Source organism: Pteropus vampyrus, unplaced genomic scaffold (assembly GCF_000151845.1).
Source record: "Pteropus vampyrus isolate Shadow unplaced genomic scaffold, Pvam_2.0 Scaffold6, whole genome shotgun sequence".
NCBI lineage: Eukaryota > Metazoa > Chordata > Mammalia > Chiroptera > Pteropodidae > Pteropus > Pteropus vampyrus.
This window is the reverse complement of record NW_011888787.1, coordinates 8,235,146-8,240,840: the sequence shown is the minus strand read 5'-3', so window position 1 is coordinate 8,240,840 and position 5,695 is coordinate 8,235,146.

Genomic DNA, 5,695 nt, shown 5'->3' with positions numbered 1-5,695 from the left:
ATTCCCTCATTTATTCATTAATTCATCTATGAAGCAAACTTTTACGGAACGCTAGTGTATTTGAGTCCCGGGGGAGGTAAAAAGCTGTCTCTATCCTCAAGAAGCTCTGAGTTTAGTTGGAGGATGGGGAAGAAGCACACAGGAAAAGGGAGACACACCCATGAGAGACAGAGACCAGAGCACCCGGGGGTCCAGAGAAGGGAAAGAGTATTCCCGTTGATTGCAAGGGATAAGCTTCCTGAGAAGGGGACATTTCAGATGGCCTTAAGAGACATGAGTTCAACACGAGGACTTGGGAGGAGTCGGGCAGCAGGCCAGGCAGAAGGAGAGCATGAGCTCTCGGGGCGGGAACTGTGGGTTTGGTCCATCGCTGGGCCTCGGAGGTGCTCAGTAGTCATTTGTGTCATTTGTTGAATGAGGCAATGACCTTTTCCTGGTCCCCCTCCTCCGTTCCCTAGCGGGACCTGCCACCAAGCACCCACACTTTTCTCAACATCACTGAGTCTCTGAACCCCTTTCCTTCTGCTCAACCCACGTCTTTGACCTCAGAGCAGAACCATCCCTTGTCCTGACCGCGCAAACCTCTCTGTGCATTCTTGATCTTAGCCCCCCTCCCCCCCACTCCCAGGACCCTGCTCCCGCAGTGTCTCTCCATCTCCTTAGCCTCTTTCTCTCTGTGCTTTTTCCCTTTAACTGTTAAATGTGGTTACGTCGCGGGCATTTCCCGTACCCCCTCACTTCCTGATTAGATGCTGCATTTCCTGAGGGCAAAAGTCTATGCAGCACCGTACATACCTCTGCATGGGCCCCTCTGAAACTAAGGACAGCTCCCTAAGCTCAGAAAATATTCTTTGAATGGATGGATCCCATCCTGTCATCCTCCAGCTTGCTTGGTGGCTCCTCAAGGTGAAGTCAAACGTCAGGCATAAGATCTACAGGTACCTGAGGAAGGGAGCTGCTTTGGCCTCTCTCTCACTTCTATTAATCCTCCCCAGCTGCAGCCATTCTAGAATAAGGACACAGCCCAGAGCTTTCTACACTGTCGCTTACCCCTCCTGCCCTTTGTGCATGCTCTTCCCTCCCTCTAGAATGTCTCTTCATCATTTCTGCACCTGGTCACTTCTGCTCTCAATGCAGCTCAAGGGTCTCCTCCTCCTGGAAGCCTTCCTGACTCTCTTCCCAGCCCAAGCACCTCCTCCCATCACCCAACGGCACTGTTACTCTGTGTGGGAGAATGTGTTTACAAGCCTGAGAGATCCTTGAGGGTAGGGACGGGTCTCGTTCAACTATTTTAGCTCTAAGGCCTAGGGCCTGGCAATTGGTAGGTGCTCAATGTTTCTTAAATAGATGAGTTAATTAATATTTGGAAAAGTGCTAGTGATTTCAGAGGTACAAGTCCAATTTTTCTCTCAAGTCCTGGTTCCCACCTGGTTCCCACCTCACTCTGTAGGGGTGAGACCCTTGTAGGGGTGAGACTCTGTAGTGTCCAAGATGACATGAGCCCACAGTCCAGGACCCCCCAACTCAGCTCTAGGAAGACCCCTATTTGAAATTGGCTTTAAAAATTAGGTGTATGGTCTATGAGCTTATTTTTTAAATTCATGAAAAACTGGAATATGATTTCTAGTGTTGTGTTCTAAAAATATTTTTTTTTCCTGTGGTTTTCTGCTTTCTTCATAATAAAATAACTTTGGCACGACAGTCTCCTTGCGTACTTGAAGACATGATTTAGTGAAATAGTGGTTTATGAGCTTTTAGGGGGGCAAACATCTGACCCAAGGCAGGGTGAAAGGAGGGGAGAGGGCTCCAGAGGAGACAGTTTGACCTCCAGTAGGGCAGGCCCAGGGTCTGGCATAGGGAGGCTTGGGGGTTCTAGCTTTTTCAAGGGACATTGGCACCAGAGTCAGGATCAATCATTCTCAATCAATCAGCAAATATTTACTGAGTGATTACAGCGTGGGGAGCTGCAGCCGAGTAGACCAGAGGATGTGCGTGAGCCCGGTCGACTATCCGGTTCCTCCTGGCCGTATCAGAACTATTACTTCTGTTGAGTAATTGTAACCAACGTTCTTTGGACAGCCGCTCTGCAACAAGGGTCTGGTTATAGCTTGTACTGACTGTTCACAAACTCTCTGAGACAGGTAGTATTATTTCCATTTAACAGGTGAGGAACCCGGGGCTCAAAAGAGGTTCCTACTTGGCCCTAGGTCTCACCGCTAGAAACTAGCAGATCTGGGATCAGAACAGAGAGTTCTGATTTCAAATCCAGAGTCCTTTACTAATGATAGCCAACACTGGCAGGAGTCTTCCAAGGGTACAGAGTGCTTTCTAGGAAATGTTCTATTTGATCCTGTCACTAACGATGTGAGGTCATAAAGTTATAACCCCCATTTTACAGATGAGGACACTGAGGCTCAGAGCATCCCAGTAAATTGCCAAAAGTCCCTGTTAGTAAATGGCATGTCCAGGATTTGAGCTCCAGCCAACCCTGTGTTCCTTCTACTACTTCATGTTGAGGATTAGATCATCTAGTTCTGGCCCCTCTCAGCTTCTAGCACAGAGCTGGGCACTGTAGTCTTGCAGAGGATTTTAGTTCTGGGAACAGAATTCTCACTTAGCCCCACAGAGCCTCCGTGCCACACTATGTCCCTGCCTGGACTCTGCCCCAGACTGCTTTCCGTAGAAGGACAGAAGGGAAGGGGCTCTGGGCATGATGGCCTGGCTGCTCTGGGGCCAGCAACCCAGCAGCTCTCAGGAGCTGGAATGTGAGGCAGAGGGGCGGGAGCTGCGCCGGGCTCCCAACGGGAGGCTTTCTAATAAGTGATTGGTGGATTGGTCGCCCGCAGTTATGTGGGCCAGTTGTGGTTAGCGGAAGGGAAGACGCTCCTCAGGAATGCTGCATTCCTGCCCCTGTCAGCAACTCTGGGCTCCGGGGCTCCAACCAATTGTGAGCACAGGCCCGTCCACCTCTCTGGCTCCGGGATTAAGCCCCACCACTCCTGCCCCCTCCCTCCCGGTCCCCATTGCGGGGACCCTGCCCTCAGGATCCAGAGGATCAACAGGAAAGGGTGATGGAAGCAGCCTTGACATTAGGCAAACCGACATAGAGAACCCGGGCCGGAAATGACCTTCCATCACACGAGCTGTCTGGGACCCATATTCTTCCAACCTCCTTGCTCTTCTCTGCTCCAGGTTTCACGACTTCCAGAAGCCATGCCACTCTGGCCCCTGGGGCACTTGGACGTTTCCCCATCATCATTGCCCATTTGAACTGTCCCTAACGTGTCTGTCTCCCTGGCAGGCTGGAAGGGAGAGCAAGTAATTCCACTCACCAGGATGAGCACAGGGCCTAGCACACAAAAATGCTTATTGCATTAATGACGAACACAGATGGCATAGGTTCTCACTTCCTGTTTCCAGGTAACTCTGAAGTCACACAGGGCCAAAGATAGGAAGTGAGCCTGCTTAGACACCAGCAGACACATCATTCTCTTTGTGATTCTCTTTTTCCAATGAGGATTAGAATAAACTTTCATTCTAGAAAGGTCATCAGCTGAGTGGTTGTGACTCTAGCGTGTAGGGAAGGCACTCGGGAAGTCAGAATTCACTGTGGATAAATCATTTCTTCATTTTTAGATTGATCGATCAGCTCTGAGGCATTCGTGAGAGCCACCTGAGAGAGCCTGTCTTCCCTGGGGCAGGAGACGGTGCTTAGCCTGGTAGCTGAAGGCCTGTCTTCCAAGGGCAAGGCTCCTGGTGGCATGGCCTTGCAGTCAGCACAGATGCCTCTGCAGCTATAGGGACAAGGGGGACAGCTGGCTCTCCTCCAGCCTGGGGAAGGGGTGATCTCAACATCTATAACAGTGGTTTTCCAAAGTACCAAATGTTGGTTTCTGGTAGTTTCCCAAACACAAGGTCTTCCCGGTAGCCCTGGGAAGCTGGCTGTCTGGGAGCTACCATTCCTGTTTCATTAATGAGAAAGCCAGTCCTTTGCTACCACTGCTTTACCACCTTTCACACTGTACCTCCTTCCCCTCTTAAAAAGGGAGAAGACATGACTAAAAGGGCAGCCTGCAATGCCAAAGACCGAAGTGGGCAGGATGGGGATGGGAGAGTCAGGGTTCTCGGCACCCTCCAGCTCTCTCTGCAGCACCTGTCAGGACCACTGGGACAGGAAAGCAGCACGTCCTCTGCAGCCCCAGGCTTCCGAGGCGGCTGCTGTCCACACTGGTCTGCTTCCCAAAGAGCCACAGGCCACTTGCATGGAGGAGAGAGACAGAGAGAGAGTATGTTGGAGGGAAGGAAGGAGGAGGGGGGAAGGAAGGAGGGAGAGAGGGAGGAGGACAAAGAAAAAAGAAAAGAAAAAAGAAAAGAAGCCCTTTCTGATAGAACTCAACTCTCGCAAATAGATCCCAAGGGGAAATTGCCTGTCGAGTAATTTCAAGGAAATGACATTTCGACAACTAGCAAGTGGGGCTTTCCTCCCACTTCCTGACATCCATCACCATTTCTCTCTTTTCAATCTCCTCTTACCCTTGGTTCCCTCCTCTGGCAAGCAGGGTCCCTCCGGTACTTCCTTCTGCCCTCCTCCGGGGTCAGCTGAGCACTGCCTTCTTGATGATGTTACATTAGGAAATCGTTGAAACCCTAAATCTCAGATTGTTCCAAATTCCTCAATGCCTCCCCCAGGACCCAGCTCCGGACATGACTCCGCCACTAGTCAGCAAGGAGAACAGCGGCTAACTTGACCAGGGAGAGCACACAGGAGGGACCCAAAGTTGGTTCATTCCAAGTCTCGCTCCTGAGGACCCCAGCCCAGACTGTGTCTATGGTTCTGACCCTCCCTGCCCGTGGATGGGCACACGCAGGCTTGCACAGGTATGAACAGCTAAGGAGCCACATCCAGATGACACCATCTTGCTGGGTTGGCCCTAAGAGCCAGCCAGGACCTGCCTGCCTAAGGTCTCCCAGCCAGGGGCAGAAGCAGGATTATCTGCCCAGTGCAGGAGAAAGCACGGGAGATGGTGCCCAGGGGAGGCCCAGCAGGCCTCCATTAGCCCTTCCAGCCTTGATTTCCCCACGTTTGGTGGTAAAACTTGTCTGAGGTCAAGCAGATTAGCTACCTCTCCTTTTAAGGTAACAGAGATGAGACAGCCGCAAGTCCCACTGTGGAGTCACAGTTATCCAGGGCCCTGTCATCTCTCTGCAGCTTCAGCGTCCCGAAGCCTATGATTCCGAAGCATTCTTTCATAACTAAGCACTTACTTTGCACTGTTTGTTGCCCTGGAGACCCCCATACGTCAGTGTTTTGACCTCAGTACCACTCCTTGGGGAAAGGGCTTATCATTTCCATTTCACAGGAAAGGAGGAAAGGAGGCTCTCGGAAGGATAAAGGACTTCGTCTAAAGTTGCACAGCAAATGAGTGGCAGAGCTGGGACCAAACTCCGGTTTTGGGACTCCCAAGTCCATTGCACCATGTTGTGTCGTTGCTGAAGACCCGTATGAGTGGTCAGATAATAATAATAATAATAATACTCACTACCTTCAGGTCCTGTGCTAAACACTTCACAGGCACCACCCCATTCTTTCCTGAACACTTTGTGAGAAAGATAAATTAATGTCTCCATTTCGTAGATGAAGAAGACACGGAGGCCGAGAGAGGTTTGTCCAAAGTCACACAGTAAATGATGGAGC